The following is a 16,180-nucleotide window of genomic DNA, read 5'->3' as shown; positions in this document are numbered from 1 at the left end:
AATCCAGTGAACAACCTCCAAAAGGCAGTGCTTTAATTTTGCAGAGATACTGCTTACAATGTTCTTACAGGAAAAGATCATCTGGATGTTGTCTGTATAAGACAAGTGAAAAGTCAAAGAAAGAAATGGAAGAGCCCAAGTTGTTCTTATTGGAGATGATAATCTAAGACATGAAAAAAATGATTTGTGTTGCCTGCATTGCTGACATCTCACTTTGATTTCCTAGTAACAGGACGCACTTTTGCCTTTCCGTTCTTCGGCCGAGCCGCCGCCATGAGTATGCTTCGGCTTCAGAAGAGGCTTGCCTCTAGCGTGTTACGCTGTGGCAAGAAAAAAGTATGGCTGGATCCCAATGAAACAAATGAGATTGCCAACGCAAACTCTCGTCAGCAAATCAGAAAGGTGGTGAAAGATGGTCTGATTATCCGCAAGCCTGTAACGGTTCACTCCCGTGCCCGATGCAGGAAGAACACGCTTGCTCGCAGAAAGGGCAGGCACATGGGCGATGGTAAGCGAAAGGGTACTGCCAACGCGCGTATGCCAGAGAAGCTCTCATGGATGAGGAGAATGAGAATCCTGCGTCGTCTTCTCCGCAGATACCGAGAGTCCAAGAAGATTGATCGCCACATGTACCAGTCTTTATCTGAAAGTCAAGGGTAATGTGTTCAAAAACAAGCGCATCTTAATGGAGCAGCACATTCACAAACTGAAGGCAGACAAAGCCCTCAAGAAGCTCCTGGCTGACCAGGCTGAAGCTCGCAGGTCTAAGACTAAGGAGGCTCCCAAGAGACGCGAAGAACGCCTGCAAGCCAAAAAGGAAGAGATCATAAAGACACTCTCAAAGGAGGAAGAGACCAAAAAGTAGTCTGTGCTACCAGTGTGTAAATAGTGAGCTTCTATCAGTGTCAATAAAACATCGATACTAAAGACTGGAAAAAAAAAAAAACAGGACGCACTTTTAGGGAAGCACAGCACACTAGATACCTTAATTTCTTCAAATCTAAAGGCAAGTAAAATTGAGCTTTGCTCTTGGAAACAGATGCCCTACATGACAGGGCACTCTACCTATTTTAACAGCCATGGTAAAATGCCTTGGCTTCATAGTGCGTGTCAAGAGCACAGTTTAAAGTAGGAGCATCAAGTTTTTTGAACTCTCTATTAAGGAAAATTATTCCTTTCCTGGTAAAAGAAGAAGCATCCAATGGAGGTTGCTACCTCCACGGTGTCTATATTTAACTACTGCAACAGCCGCCTGTATCTAGGACTCTTGGCCCACTCCAGAGAAAATCTCCTGAACTTTGCATTGAGAACAGTGTGTTGGTTTTAAATGTTCCATCATGTTTCTGCAATTCATTTATATGGATGTGGCATACTTTATGTTAAGTATATACTGCATTAGCCTATTATAAATAGTACCATTTTGACGTTAAAGCGGTTTGCTATTTACTCGGAACGTTTTCCTGGGAATGCATCCCACCTATTGTTTACGATTGGCTTTATGGTTTGTAAGTCAAATTTGCTTGCTGTGTATTCGCTGGCTCTATTTGTTTTAGGCTGTCTAGCTTGAGTTTGTCCCTTATGTCGCCCAAACACTATTTGCTGTATTCTTCCAACAGTGCTCGATTTCTGTAAACAGCCCTTTAAATCTAGTTCTTATCTTGTCACATTTGCTGTATATTCAAAGACAGAGGGCAATTGTCAGGATTTTCTATCTCAAACTTCAAAGTGAGAGGATTTATGTGACAATCAGGCTAGCTATTGGGGCTGGGCTTGAGGAAGGCTATACAATATTTTTTTTCTAGCACACAACAGAATTTAAATGTCTGAATGAAACGTAAACATACTTCATAATATATTAGAATTAGAAAAGCACAAATGAAGGACATTTTTTGGCGATTCTGAAGTAGGGTGGAAACAAATATTTTAATAGGATGAAAACAAATCAATACACTGGGTGATGACATTTCCACACATTATCGTTTGTGCACTGTATACTTTTATCAGTAAAACTATGTCTGTGCGAATGTAATGGTGATTTCAATTGAAGAGATGTGTCTGTAATGGCAGTGAACAACCACACCATGCATACATCACTTTACCACACTCTCCACACCACTTTAGTCTACTATGACCACTCCACATTGGGTCACTGCACTATACTCTGCGCCACTCTCTGCCTTTCTACTCTTCCCCTTCACTCTACTCTATGCCGATGCACTCCCCCCACACAATGTACCCCTGCACTCTTTGCTACTGCACTCCACATCACTCCACTCTGCAACACTGAGCTCTATACCAATGCACTCTACTCTGTATCACTCCACTCTTAGCCAATGTACTCTATGCCAATCTAAACTATGTCACTCTGCTCTACCGTGCGACACTCCACAACAACCTACCATACTCCACTGCACTTGGTGCCACTCCACATCACTGTACTCTACCCAAATTTACTCAAACCCAATGCACTATACGCCACTGACCTCTACAGCAACGTACTCTAAGCCACTATACTCTACAACACTTAACACCACTTTACTCTATGCCATTGTACTCTATTTCACTGCACTCCGTGCCACTCTATTCTACTCGAAAAGGGTTACAAGGGAAACCCTACTCACATATTATACGCAGAAACAGTGGTTCCTGTGGAAAGAACAATATCTGCGGTACATCAAATGTAAAAGCACAATCCCAAGGCGGGATTGGGTTAGTGCGATATCCGAAGGAGAAGAACCATACACAACACAAACTTAAGTATGAGCAGTAATTGTTTATGTAAAAAACAGCTTTGCAATTATACAGCACATTGTGTCCCCAGTTAACATGGAACCTACAACAATATGTAGGGATATCTATGATACAAGAGAAAAGGATATAACTAAAATGAGCTTATCGGCTACAGCACCGCTGTTCTTGACCTCTGTATCCAACATGAAGGAGGTACTCTATATACCAGTCTCCATAGAAAACCACCAGAGTGCAATACTCTTTTGTCCTACAAGAGTCATCATCATTGAGCATTGAAAGACTGATTACTTTTTTGACAGTTTCTTCACCTTCGAAGAAATTGCTCACATAAGGAAGATTACATGAAGGAGGCTCAAATATTAAAATCCAAGCTTTTGGCCAGAGGCTATCCTAATAGACTTGAGAAGAACTCCCTCAAACGGGCCTAGTTGTGTCCCAGGGAGGAACTCCTAATCACAAAAGAGAAAACTTCCATCGAAAGATTGATCTGTGTCACAACCTTATTGGTGTGTACCCCTTAGGGGCACACGCCAATACGGTCCGCAACCTGATCAACAAAAACTGGAATTTAATCCAAAACATTGATTCCACAATACAACCCCCCATGTTTGCCTACAAGAGGCAAAAATATTAAGGATCATCTAATACGCTCTTCAACTGAGAGCTATGTGGATAAAACACGTGGCACAATTGAATCTTCATGGGGTCTTCCAGAAGTAAAAGGACATTTTCAATGTGGCAACTGTGTGGCATGTGCATTCACATTCGACACAAAGACTTTTGAACTCTCCAATGTGAAACATACACTGGAGTTTTTCTCCAACTGCAACACACGCAATGTGGTGTACTGCATATGGTGCCCCTGCAACCTTCCATACATTGGGCAGACACAACAACCTATCAAAGCACCAGAGGAGATAAGGTGGCGAGTAATTGACAGAGCGACTATCCCAGCAAGATGAGGTGATATCACACAAATTCTGCATAGATCAGAGTGTTGCTGGATAGAGAGGGTCAATTCAATTACAGGCGGTTTCAATTCTGCAGAAAAGTGGAAGGGATTGTGGTCTCCATAGCCAACTGAGGCATTACATACTTCAAACTCTTGCAATGTATGAATATAAGCAAGGAATTCCTCAGCACACAAACTCATTGTCACACACATAACATGATGGGATATGGCTCCATAGGCATATACAGCCATAAAAATGATACATGTAGTCCGGTTATGCTTGGCTTTAGACACACAGGCCCAGTAGCCCCATTGTGCATGACGCAATGTTTCTATGACACTTGTCCTCATGACTGTCTCTTTGCGAACACTAATACTGGATAAGAGCTTTGCAAGATCTAGTAATCTGTTGTGACCAGTTCTCTTACACAGGTTTGTCCACCAGTCACTTCATGTATAACCGAAAGCCCGGAGCCTACTACAACCATACCCAAAATTCTGACAATACTTCTCCACCGGTTGATCTACTAGCCATTTTATGTATAACCAAATGTATAGTTTATTTTAACTGTAACCATAATTTATACAAGACTCGCTATGCCTCTAAGTGCTACCAATTGTTTGTATCAATGTCCTACATACGGCTGTATAATATCAGCCAGAATGTTCACAACATTATTATTGTTTCAGGATTGACATGTTTGACTATTTTATATGGGCTGTATTACGTTCGTATGTATAACTGCACAATTTCAAATGACATTGCAAGGGCTAGATGTTCTTTCTAATAATTCTTATGAATCTTTTTCAATATGTACAGGATGGAATACATTTTGCACCAATAGGCTTGACAGAAATTTTTGTCTGCTTGCACGATTTCAATCTTGTGAGCAAGTGTTAAATCTATACAGCATTAGGGTACAAGTGTCTTCATTGGTCCCACTATGTATAGGGGATATTATCCAGTGCTAAAACAAGGGTACTGGGCACCAATGGGACCTATGACTGAGTGTTTATGTATAACTTTTAGGGTTCACACTGTATTAGGAATTCCTTTCATACAGCATTGCAAACATCCAGTACACATCAAAACTATTTATGTAAAGAAGGCAATTACTCCCAGATTTTACTTTCAACCTGCGTGATATACAGAATCACCATCTTGACATTACCACAGTTGTGGTATGTCTTTACCTCTTAGCGGTCCCCAGCGGAGCACCAAACACCGGAGCTCCATTGTAGGCGGCTCTCCATTATTAAGCCTGACGTGACGTCCGCGTTAGATGTGTGCCAGCCAGAAGCATTTAGCTTCTGCCCGCGGCCCACTCATCCCTCAAATCAGCGTGGGACCTGTATCCAAGCGGTCCGGCGTGTGCGGAGCAACTGCACGCGCTGCTTCAATTCAAAGTCTCTGTTCAGCCAAACACAAGTGAGAGACTCTCCCCTATACGTAATATTTGTGGACACTCCTTGTACTAGTAAACTACAATCTCTAAATAGTAAATTTTTTGGAGGTACACGGATTCGCGTGACCCGTCCTCTACCTTCAATTAATGCTACCGCATATCAGAGCTACATTTTCCTATAACAGGACGATTCATTCCTCTTTTCTGGTAACTATGTTATTATGCTCACTTACCACACTATGTCTCTCAGATTGTAGTGTGTCGTATTGTCCACTCATACTACCTGGTCCTCCCTACAGGCCATTCTATAATCACGCATTGTCGTGATTTTATGCATTTGCATAAGCCGTTGCATTGCCAAGCAGCTCAGCTCTCCTGTCATCACCTTCCTTACCCTCACAGGGGTAAAACCTACATGATGGTATACAATATTTCATTTTCAGCATGTTTTTTTAATACAGGCTAATTCTTTTCCTTTAGTTCTCTATTCTATCACATGTGCAGCACCGGGCTGGGTCCCATGTGAGTAACCGTTTGCTTCCACCTTTTCGCCTACCTGGGGTGCCCACTTGTCATGATGACAGATTATACCTCTACTCAGATACAGGCCGTTCCTAGTCCTCCTATACAGCAGACTGTAGCCGATAAGACTCATTTTAGTTATATCTGCTTCTCTTGTATTATAGATGTCCCTATATCGTTGGGTCCTGAAGAAACCTCGCATCCTGTAAGGGGTCGAAACGCTGTCAACGACAAAAAAGTGAACCATCCTCATCATTTAGTTCTCTGGAAGGTCAACCTAATTTTTTTTAGTTGGAAACCATTTGTAATTGTCACTAATTTGTCACATTGTTGTTGGTTCTATGATACCTGGGGACAAAATGCACTGTATAATTGCATAACTTTTTTTTTACATAAACAATTACTACTCATACTTAAGTTTGTGTTGTGTATGGTTCTTCTCCTTCGGATATCGCACTAACCCAATCCCGCGTTGTGATTGTGCATTTTGCATATTATGTACCATAGACATTGTTCTTTCCACTGTTTCTGCGTATAATACTCTATTCTAATCTACGTCACTGTACTCTACGTCATTCCACAGAACTGCTTTGCTCTGCAACACTGCACTCTGCCACTGAACTCTAAGCCACTCTTCACTGCACTCTACTCTGCACCACTCTACTGTACCCCACAATTATCTACTCAGCACCACTCCACTCTACTCAGAAACAATCTACTCTTTGCCACTGCACTCTACACCACTCTATTTTGCTCAATCTCACTCCACACCACTGCAATCTAACCTGCGCCACTCCACGCCACTTTTCTCTGCTGCAGGGCTCAATGCCAATGCACTCTACGCCAATCTACTCTGCATCACTACAACCACCTTACTCCACGCCACTGTACTCTATGGCAAGCCACATCAATCTACACTTTAGCCCACTGTCACTTTACGCTGCACCACTCTACACCACTGCACTCTATGGCACTCTAACTTACTGTGCAATACTGCATTTTAGGACACTGCACTCTACGCCACTTCACTTTTTACCTCTCTATGCTGCACCACTTTACTCTATGCCAGTGCTGTCTACTATAGGCCACTGCACTTATTGCCACTGCACTCTACACCATTCCAGTCGAAGCCACTCCACTGATTCAGCACCACTCCATGCCACTACTCTGTGCCACTGCACTCAGTCACTGTACCCAATGCCACTGCACCACTCTATTCTATGCCACTGCACTATACGCCACACTCCACTAAATCACAGCACTCTACACCAATACACCACTTTACTCAAAACCAATGCACTCTATGCCGCTTTACCTTACTCTGGAGCACTCTACGCCACTCTACACCATTGCGCTCTACTTTACTGCACTCTATTCTACTCTGCAAAACTGCACTCTTTGCCACTCTACTCTGCACCACGGCACGCTATGCCACTCTACACCACTAATTTACAACAAGGGGTGGTGATGGACAGAGTCTCTGAATTAAGCAGAGTACTCTCACCCAGTCAAGAGATCAGGGCTAGATCCAACACCGTTTTTTAGCTCATTGCACCATCCCAGTTTCAGAACCTGGCTGTATGCAAATTAGTCTGTCCCTGGCCCAGTGCATCATGGGAACAGGGCAGACCAGACTACAAAAGCCAATTCTTACACTGGGAAGGAAACAAGCTTCCGGGGACCGGTTTCTGCCATTTCAGGCGTCTTCGGCCCGGCTTGCTTGAATCCTGATGGTGCAATGAGCAAGGGACTCACATCTGAGTATACCCTTCCACGCTTAGGGTGGACAAAATAATTTACAACAAGGGGTGGTGATGGACAGAGTCTCTGAATTAAGCAGAGTACTCTCACCCAGTCAAGAGATCAGGGCTAGATCCAACACCGTTTTTTAGCTCATTGCACCATCCCAGTTTCAGAACCTGGCTGTATGCAAATTAGTCTGTCCCTGGCCCAGTGCATCATGGGAACAGGGCAGACCAGACTACAAAAGCCAATTCTTACACTGGGAAGGAAACAAGCTTCCGGGGACCGGTTTCTGCCATTTCAGGCGTCTTCGGCCCGGCTTGCTTGAATCCTGATGGTGCAATGAGCAAGGGACTCACATCTGAGTATACCCTTCCACGCTTAGGGTGGACAAAATAATTTACAACAAGGGGTGGTGATGGACAGAGTCTCTGAATTAAGCAGAGTACTCTCACCCAGTCAAGAGATCAGGGCTAGATCCAACACCGTTTTTTAGCTCATTGCACCATCCCAGTTTCAGAACCTGGCTGTATGCAAATTAGTCTGTCCCTGGCCCAGTGCATCATGGGAACAGGGCAGACCAGACTACAAAAGCCAATTCTTACACTGGGAAGGAAACAAGCTTCCGGGGACCACTAAGCTCCACATCACTGCATCGACGCCACTCTATTCTACTCTGCACCACTGTAGTCTACCCTGCAACACTCCACTCTACCCTATTCCACTTCACTGTACGTCACTTTAATCTACCCTGTACCACTCCACGCAACTTCTCTTCACTACCACCACTGTATTCTACTCTACACCACTACACTCCATGCTCCTATACTCAAAACTATTACACTCTACACCACTGCACTCTTCACCAATCTATTCTGCACCACTGTAATTTAGGCTACTTCCCGCTATAATATGCCAGTCTATAACGTTTTACTCCATTAAACTCTACTCCACAACAATCTACCTCACTCTATAACACTACTCCACAATCCTACAAGTAACTCCCTCTATGCCACTCCAACCCATTCTACGACACACTACTCCACTTTACACTACTGCACTCTATTCCACTCCACTTCACCCCACTCGATAACACTCAATGCCATTCCACTCTCCGACACTACACCACTCTACAAAACACCATCTAAGCCACTACAGTCAACACCACAACACACTATGCCACTACACTCTACTTCACACCCTTACACAACACTCTACCCCATTCACAACATTTCACAACACTCTACATCCCTCCACTCCATAACACTCCACTCTATGACACTCCACACCACTCTCCTTTACCTCGCTAACTTTTAGCCATGATGAACAGCAGCCATGCTAGTGTACAACATGAATAAAAAATATTGGCAAAGCCAGTAGCTATTGAATTGGCAAGACCTACTGACTTTGCCAATGCTTATTTCCAGCAGGAAACGCAAGAAATGACCAGAAGAAAGAGGAATGAGCCACACAGCAGTAGCTTGCCTGGTGCTTCTGGATGCAACAAAAACACACTGACTGCTATATCTCCCACAGAACTCTATAGGTGTTTTGTGCCGGCTCCCAAAGTGCAGTATAGTGCAAACTATCTAAGTATTAGGAAGCCAACATCCTACTTCCAAGGTAACACTAACAAAGGGGAAGTAAATATACCAATATATTCCCCAACAAGTCAGAAAGAAATGTAAGCGTTCTAGAAGCCTGCTTCTGGAGAGCATGAGGCAATATTCTCAACTCCCCATGGCCCAAGATGCTGAGTGGACAGATGTAAAGGGGAAAGAAAGAGGCAGAGAGCAACTAAACAGGAAAACAGGTAAGAATACTGGTTAAGTGACTTACCTTAGTAATTCCAGCATAAAGATTTAATCTTCCTAACTAGTGGAGATACTGAAACCAAAATTGAATGACTGATAACCACGCTCTCTTCTCTTCAGGGTTCTGCAGGAGAATATGCCTCCCTTTTCTGTATACTCTTCTGACCAAGAATAAAAAGCCTCGGAAATTCGGCCGAACAAGTCTTCTGGTATTTGTCAGTTTAACAAGAGCTCATAGGGCGTTTTATGGCTCAAGAGATCTGAAATCACCTTGCAACTTAAAAAGCATGCGTCTAATAGCGCCTTACAGTCTAGAAACCCCTTTATAGTCTAGAAACCCCTATACTTTTCAGACCCTTCCACAAAACGCACAAAACCTCCCTCAACTTAGCTTCCTTTTTCCTTGAATTTGGCTTATCAATACCCTAGACCATTTTAATGGTATTTCTAGGTCATAGCTCTTATTGCTGGAAAGTCTCAATTAGGTATCAGTGTCCTCATTAAATAAAAAATTAATAAAATATGATCACATTTCTTATAATCCAACTCAAAAGTATTTGTCTTATCAGCCTTAGAAAGAGAAAAGCATGAGCGGACCTGTCAGTATTTAAATCTGTAACCATGGTGTTGAACATAGGAGATGCTTTAGATCACCGACTCATCACCCCAATTTAACACAATGTTATGTTGTATTGATTTGTATAGCACACTAATCACCCGAGAGGGTATCCATACCTTTGGGCAGGTGTGTGGGTTTGGGGTCCCCAAGGTGCTTATACGAATAGTCAGGTCTTCAGCTCCTTGTGGAACTTAAGAAGTGAGGAGCAGGCTCCGATATGCTGATGGAGGTTGCTCCATGTCTTAGTTGTATTGTAGGAGAATGAGCAAACTCCAGTTTTGCTTTTGCTGATGCAGGGAATGCGTATGAGTGATAGTGAGGCAGAAAGTTGGTAGAAAAGGAGGTTCAAAATAGTTCTAAAGGGTAAATTACGATTAGATTTAAATGTAGATCTAGCAATAATTTCATGATTTTTCAGACATGTTGCTATATTTCTAGAATTGCTACTTTATTAATATAAAGATGCCATCACAACTTTTACTCATTTCGTATTTGGTATGGTGATATAACCCAAATGTACTTTTCTGGTAACAGCAGAATAGCATCCTGAGCAGCATATTTTAATAAGGTACTATAAAAACAAAACTGGGGACGAGACGATGAGATCACTCAAATAAGGTATTTGCAAAAAGGGAATATTATGATGTTTATCAAAATGCGAGGGGTGTGCAAAGATTTGCATGTCATGGTTTCCATATTCTATCTGCTGGGATGAAGCAAAGTGATTCCTAACTTGAAGATTAATGTAATTAAACAAGCATTGATTCAAACTCCCCTTACTTTTTTTACCATCAACACTAAATACTAAACACCCTTCAGCTTGTACTAAAGTAGTGGTGGCAATCATAGTACCAGCAAAAGTGGTAGTAGCTGGTCTAATACTAATGGCTTTCTATCCGTAATACCAGTAGTAATGTCACTAAAAGGTATGATTGGAAATAGTTCTGTACTTGTGGTAGTAATTCTGTAGTACAACCAGTACTTGTTATCATTAAGCAGGTGGGTGTGTCTTTGATGTGGGGTCAAGGTAGGCACGTATACAGGTCCCAATGAGTGCGTCATGGGACTAAAAGATAAGCAGGCCTATCTGTGGGTTTATGATTGGCAAGTACAGCAGCGTATGGGTGAAGGAGACTTGGGCATGTACAGTTGTTTCATAAGCAAAATAACAAACTATTTACTATTCAACTGTGGTTCGATAATGAATTTGTCCTTTCCTTCCTGATTTGATGCCCCTTCACGTTTTAAGAGTTGAAGGCAGGTCACAAAGAGAATGACTGACAGTGCCTATACAAAGGTAAAACAAAAATAATTTTAGCAGACAAGGCCACACATCACTAAGTGATCCTACTTCTTTATCTTATTTCAGAAACTTCCCCTTTATTAGGACTAAGGTTTGGTTACTTTTATCCCACAACAGTTCTAGGGGGCTTGCCAGCTCAGTACAACCACACAAGAACCTACGGTTGGGAAAACCATGTGGTAATTGGACCATAAAGACTTTAAATAACCCTCTGCTTGTTATTTGAATAAAAGCATACATGAAAGCTGCAAAATGTTCCACTGAAGCAGCCGTTAGTTTATACATGTAGCATATACCAACATCCATAAACAAACAAAAAACTAAGCGCCATACGGGCCTCAAGACAGCCCTACCCCTGATTGATGGTGCCATATACATGCATCGACTTCTGACCCGGACTACACTGGTTTGAAAATAGAGTCCCTTATATCTCAAACTGTGAGGTCTTATCCCAATAGTCATAGAGTGCACCAGTGTTAACGTTGGTGAGGTTCTGTCTTACAACATTTGCGATTCATATTTCCTCGCCTACCTTTGTAAGGCTCCTGCTTCCCTTCCTATCCTCCCGCCCCGATGGTGGTTTTTGTTAACTGTTAATATTAAGATCGTTTCACTACATGAGCACATCGATGTGATATGGTGGAGTGAAGCCATACGAACCGCTCATATGTAATTGGTTTATGCATGCATAGTAGAGTTATACTGTATTGTAACGGGATTAAACAGTCCTATTGTAGGTGGGAGGAGGCTCAGTGTTCGGTGGGACATGCCAATAGTTGCTACCAGTTGTAACTAATAATTATGATGGATTCATACCATTGAGATACTAACTTACACGTTGGATATTGTAAATTGCCTACTGGTTTCATATGATAATTCCTATGTATGTATATTGCTTTCTACTCAGATAAAACACATTTTATTAAACAGAACAACAAAAAAATCCATAAACAAAAACTGCTTGTAAGAGCAATTAGGGAAACCCACGATAGAGCAATATTACATCCTGTAGTTTAAACATGTTCAGCCTATGGCATTCAATCTGGATCTGCCTTCCCAGGGACGCCCAGGCTATAGCTCCCTGCTGGACTAATAAAGCTGTCTTGTTACTTTAGTTTCTTCACAGAATAGGTTATACCAGGAACGCATGTGAACCTCTAGTCACATCCTGCATAGTGATGAATGCCTGGGGACTATGGTTAATTAACTACTTGATGCTCTCAAGAACGAGCATACCAATACAAGCTTCATGGGGACTTTGTCTAAATACTCAGATCTTGCTTTCACGACAAAACTATAAGAAATCAATTTACTTCTTTAAACTTTATTATTTCAGCTTACAAAAAGCCATACAAATAAAACATGATTCTTGTAAACAACAAATATCAATTGTTTAAAATCCAGTTAATTATATCAACATATGCAAATTGTGTTTAACCATACTACATTCAGAGCAATGTAAAACGATGGTCATGAATATTTCAGCAAAGTCTCCGCAAGACCCAAATTCCAGGGACCTTGCCAGTATGTGATTTAGTGCAGAGTAACAAGAGTGCAAAACAGCTTTATACCTCCCTTCCTCTACGCAGTTGCAGACGCCTGTGCATAGAATGAAGTTGGACTGGCATTCATCAGCCTCCAGCCCAGGTCACAGGCCCAAGTCTTGCAAAGCTTCTCCTCCTCGCACAGCCCAAATAGCTGCTTGACAGTTCACAATATTGGGAGGCCTCAAGCTCCCCTTCTTAAAGTCCATTTTCAGACACCAAATGTGATTTATGATGAGTCTTTCAAGTTTATGTAGGCAGTCTGCTTCCTTTTGAAGTTCCCTCTCCTCTGTCCTGCCCTTCCTCCAGAAAGTAGTCTTGTCACAGCAGAAATGATTTCAAATCTGATCGCATCAAAAAAAACAGGTGATGGGGTGACTAGAGGTGCACACCTGGGTGTCAGCCACAGTGATATCTGTATCAAAAGGTTACCCAGGAGCCTCAGCCATTCTCTTTATTATTCTCTTATAAGCACCATCTTCTTTCTGAGATGTACATGTACCAGGTTCCTTTCTGGTGACTTCACTCAATCAAAGAACACCTTGTGGTATTCATTTGTTGTTTATGTAAACCGTTTTGAAGGCTTTCAAGCTGTTTCTGTATTGATGGAATCCTTAAGGTTCTGGAATGTGCATCCTATGATCTGTTACCTGGAACTCTTTGTGTCTGTTGCTGTTGCTGCTTTGTGAGGGTCGGACGTTCCTGTTTACGACGAACTTACAATAAAGAAGAAATATCTTACTACTTTATGTCCCTCTACTTCTTCACACTGGCAACGATCTGGGACCTACGAACTCCATAAAAGACAGGATCACTTCCTCTTCTAGGCCACGGAACGTCCTAACACAATTGTGGGTTTGGACAACCCAAAAGTACTGTCCCTTCTTGAGATTGACTATTTTGCCTCCTTGTGTGTGTGTGGGGGGGGGGGTTGAGCTCCGACTTATTACAGCGCAAAACTCTGACTGTTTAGTTCCACCCTTTCCGCTTTACTACCACTGCGGCAAGTGCCGTTTGCTTGATTTTTAATCCAGCACATACTTTAACTTTGTTTGGTTTCGCCGTTACCGTCTCGAGCTTACTCAACTCCTGTTGCCATCGCCACGCGACTTCTCATAGTTTACACACATCAAGAGGGGCACGAGCGTTCCATGTCATCCATCTGCTCGTGCTTCTTCGACTTCTGCTGCCATCGATGCGTGACTCCTCTTTGTTTGCACACGTCACGAGGGGATTCATCACGCTGCATATCAAGTTACCCTGACAACGGAAAGGAGTAAGCTTCCGTGTCATTGCGGCTACATTTCTTTCCAGTTTCCTTTACCACGGGAAGCGTCTACATCGACCGCAACCTGGAATTTCAAGTCTCTGCATCTACCACGAGTTGGACTTCGCATTTCCTAACAACATATTCTCCACCAGGACTTTCTAAGTTCTCATCTCCCGCTTGCCAGCTGCCGCTTCCCTGGACAAAACGGTGACAAGCACACCTCCTCATCGCGGTGACAGACACACCTGCTTGTCTCACTGGGACTAATTTTCTCGCTCAGGAAATTAATTCTTTGTTTTCCTTCTCTGGATAACCTTGTTGATTATGTTATAAGCACACTGTTTCTGTATTGTGCCAAGAACACCTAAAAACATTACACTGTACCTTTCTCCATTTGTTTTGCTTCACATTTTCAATTCAGGTTAAATTCTCCCATTTAGTTTCAAAACATATTTATTTATTACTACCGTTATCCTAGTTTCGTCATTTTGAGTCCAAATATGCAGAAAGTCACTTCTCCTTCCGTCTTTCTCTCAAACCCTGGTTAACTAAACATACGGTAGTCAAGATGGAAAAAAGTTTTCCTTAATTATGCTAGAGTTTGAGAAGTCTCTCTTAGTGCAGAAAGGAAATCTACTTTACTCTTACATTGTTTGGGTTCCAAAGGCCAAGAAGTTTATAAACATCTTCCCAATTTGTGTGATTCTGATGGGCTCAACGAGTTTGAAGTATGTTTAAAAAAAAAACTCGATAATCATGTTCTTAAAGTTAGTACCATTTTAGAAAGGTATCACTTTCGTAGAAGGATACAAAAACCTCAGGAATCTGTAGAGTTTTACATTACTGATCTTCGAAAACTAGGTGCTACATGGAAATTTGAACTTGAAGAAAGTATTTGTGACCAATTTATGCTTGGTTGCGCATTGAGAAAATTAAAGATGATTTGTGGCAGGAAGACTATCCTAAATTTGACGAGGTTGTACTGATTGCAAAGAGAATTGAACACTCTAGCTCGTGTGGAAGCTATAAAAAAAGAAAATTATTTGAATGGTAAAGTTATTTGTGATGATAAAGACCAAAAAGTAACGAAAGTTTCTTTGAAACACTCAGAACAAACACCCCACTCTTCTTTCCTAAGCTCTAAAAAGGAATTTAAGGTGAAATGTTACCGCTGTGATATGTTTGGTCACTTGGCCAATGAGAATTCATGTCCCGCTTTCACTTCCACATGTCATAAGGACGAGAACAATTCTGACCACGACGAGTTACATTGTGGTCAAGTATTACTTCAATTTGGGAAGAGCAAAAGTAAAAGTCCAATTGATGATGTAAATGGTGAACAATCATAACGATAGAATGCTTTTTGAGTCTGCAGCAAAAATCTCCCATGTTACCAAATTTCTTTTTGACAAAATGTTAAAAGGGAAGGTAAAAGTTTTCAAACCTGATTTCAAACCGATTTCAAACCACTAGCCTATGGTGGTCAACCAATAAAACTGTTTGGTTACTTTTTGGGAGATGTAGATTATAAAGGGAGACTTACTGAAGGTAAAATTTACATCTTCTGTAGGGATGATAGTATCATTAGTTGGTTCCATCAAGCGGATTTGGGTGTCTCTTTGATACCTGGTGGTGATCCCTGTATTGTTCTCAGAGACGTCTCTACAGGTCCTGACTTGATGAATTCCATTTCCAGCGACTCTCTCAACGTCAATCAAGAGAGTGACCTACATACTGAATTCAGAGATGTTTTCTCTGAGAAGTTAGGATGCCTTTCAGGTTATATACATAAAATCATACTTAAACTTGATGCCTCCCCTGTGGCTTCTTATGTGTGCAATGTACCTTTGGCATTAAGAGAGTCAATGTGCACTGAACTCGAGAAGTTAAAGAAAGATGGCATCATAGTGTAGAATGAGGCGAGTAAAGGGTTGGCTCCGGTCGTTCTTGCTCGCAAGGCTTCTGGAGAGGTGAGGTTATATGTGGATCTTCATGCTCTCAATCAAGCTGTTCTCAGACAAGTATCCCCTCCCCAATATCACAGAGATGTTGACACAATTGAAGGGGGCGTTGGTGATATCCACGTTAGACCTAAAAGCCGCCTATCATCAGGTCAAGATAGACGATGAATCCATGAATTGGAAGTCGTTTAGAACCCCGTGTGGTACCTACAAATTCACTCGCCTCCCTTTTGGTTTAAACTCCGCCGCATCCGTCTTTCAACGCGTTATGGAAGGCGTGTTGAACAAGCTGACT

At 42.0% G+C, this 16,180-nt stretch overlaps 1 protein-coding gene and 1 pseudogene across 1 annotated transcript in view; one reads left to right on the top strand and one right to left on the bottom strand.

Moving 5' to 3' along the window:
- TOPAZ1 (testis and ovary specific TOPAZ 1) overlaps positions 1 to 16,180 on the bottom strand; it is a 2,142,665-nt gene that overhangs the window by 2,088,579 nt on the left and 37,906 nt on the right. The window lies entirely within an intron of this gene.
- Positions 252 to 940, top strand: LOC144785643 (large ribosomal subunit protein eL19 pseudogene; annotated as a pseudogene).

Source organism: Lissotriton helveticus, chromosome 10 (assembly GCF_964261635.1).
Source record: "Lissotriton helveticus chromosome 10, aLisHel1.1, whole genome shotgun sequence".
NCBI lineage: Eukaryota > Metazoa > Chordata > Amphibia > Caudata > Salamandridae > Lissotriton > Lissotriton helveticus.
The sequence above is the reverse complement of the archived record's forward strand: the minus strand, read 5'-3'. Positions and strand labels throughout refer to the sequence as shown.